The following is a 2,227-nucleotide window of genomic DNA, read 5'->3' as shown; positions in this document are numbered from 1 at the left end:
CAACGATGACATGGTCGCTCCTTTTTGGGTGTTGCAGGAATTTTATCTACAAAGTGTCGCTCCTGCAGCCTTGCCACGTCCTCCAGAACACATGAAGTGGAGGCTGCTGCTTCTGTAGCAGTAAGACTTTCAATCACAGACAACTGAAAGTCAAAGAAATATATGAATCTTCCTGTGGTGGTGTCACAATAAACAACATACGCATTGAATGTTGCCATCTGGATCAGGTGCGTAAACAGTTTCTTATACCAAGTGCGAGTTTTACGACTCTCATTGTATGGCTGAAAAACCTGGTCATTCTTGTCCACTCCGCCCATGTACTTGTTGTAATCAAGTATACAGGTGGACTTGTGGACTTCGGCCATCTGACCCCAAACCGTGACAGGGGAAGTGCTCTCAGCATGAATTGTAATGAGCACGTACACGTCAAGCCTATCTGAGAACTTGACTGCGAACAGTTCGTTGGAACGCAACGCAGTGCTCTGGGATTTCTGGAGCTTCTTGCAAACAAGCTCCCACTCGAATCCTTTGCGGTGACAATGAATTGTACCGCAAGCCACAGTGCCAGCTTTGGAGAGCTCACTGAACAGCTCTACTCCTGTAGAGAAATTGTCCACATAAAGGTTATAACCTTTGTGAACAAGTGGCTTGACAAGCTCCCATACAATCTTTCCTGTGACCCCTAGCATGGGAGGGCAGCGTACAGGGTTAAGAGTTGTGTCCTTCCCTGTATACACTCTCAAGCTGTACACATAGTCAGTCGAGCTCTCACACAGCATGTACAGCTTGATGCCTTAGCGAGCGTGTTTGCTCAGAATGTACTGCCTAAACAGCAGCCGCCCTTTATATAAGATCAAGGACTCATCAATAGCTATATTCTTTCCAGGAGTATAAACCTCTGGAAACCTGGCAGACAAATGTTCCACAACAGGCTGAATTTTGAACAATCTGTCATGGTGTGGGTGGTCCCAGGGCAATGCAGCAGAATTGTCATTGAAATGCAGAATTCGCTGCAATAGCAAAAACGATTGCTGCTCATATGTGGTGCGAAGATGGGGGTTAACCAAACCGTGCGAGTAGACCAGTAGAACAGCAAGGTTGGTTTATGCACTACCCCCATTATAAGTGTGAGGCCCAAAAATATCTTCAACTCCCCTAGAGAAGTGGGAGTCCACTTGCGCGCCCTAGAATGAGGCCCAAGAGTGTCTCCTTGCTCCCTCAGAAATTGTTTGGCACGCAAATTTGTTTTGGGAAAGGGAAAAGGGTACTGCACTTAGAACTTTAAAAATGGTCTAGACTCCAGGGACTCTATGGTCCAGTGGAAGGCTAGGAGTAGCCGAAACGCGTAGGCCGTCCATATTACTGCACGGTATCTTTGCACATGGTGTGTGAATAAAAACAATTTCAAAAAGACTTACTTGCTTGCTGTGCCGTGACTCCGCCGAGAGGGGGATGCTGAGGCGAGAGAATCTCAAGAGACATTAACACGTTGATTGGAACGTGTACCACAGGCACTCATAATCGAGGCGAGACGGTTGTAAAAACGAATCCAGTCGACAAAACAAAGAAGAAGACACAACCGACGCTTCTGCTGCATTCCCTGACTGCCGCATTGGGAGCACGTTTGAACGCGGACGTGGAGAAGAAGAATGCGGGAGGATCGCTTGGTGAAGACCCTGTGGTGAGTGAACAGGCGGGGTGGGCGGTTTTTGCATTGTTTGTGAGTGCGGCAGAGGCGGCGTTCACACGGTGTGAAGCCGCGACCACCGCTTTTAATCAAACCACATAGGGGTGTAACCGAAGCGCGAGCGTTAGCGTGTGACAGTGAGGGATAAGTGTCACCGGACAAGTTATAAACAAATATCGAAGCGACGAAACGCTTGTAACCCGAAGTCAGGGAAGCACATCTGTGCGCGAAAAATTAATCCCGAGGAATCCGGAAGGAGCAGTTTGTGAAGGGCGGAAAAATCTTAAAGGGACAGAGCAGCATTTCGTATGAACCGAACAAACACGAAGGATACCTGTTTGTAAAGGAGCAGCAGGCATATAGAGGAGTCAGCCAATTCTGAGGAGCAGAAGGCAGACGACCGGAATTATAACAACACACAAGACACACCAAACAGAGATACACGTGCAGCAAAAAAGAGAAACTTAACCTTGCTTACTGAAATGGCAGACAAGTCAAGAAATCGCCGGTTGAGGGCAAGTGAGCTGCTCAACGACGATA

Source organism: Lissotriton vulgaris, chromosome 5 (assembly GCF_964263255.1).
Source record: "Lissotriton vulgaris chromosome 5, aLisVul1.2, whole genome shotgun sequence".
In the NCBI taxonomy this organism is placed as follows: Eukaryota; Metazoa; Chordata; class Amphibia; order Caudata; family Salamandridae; genus Lissotriton; species Lissotriton vulgaris.
Note: the sequence above shows the minus strand (reverse complement) of the source record.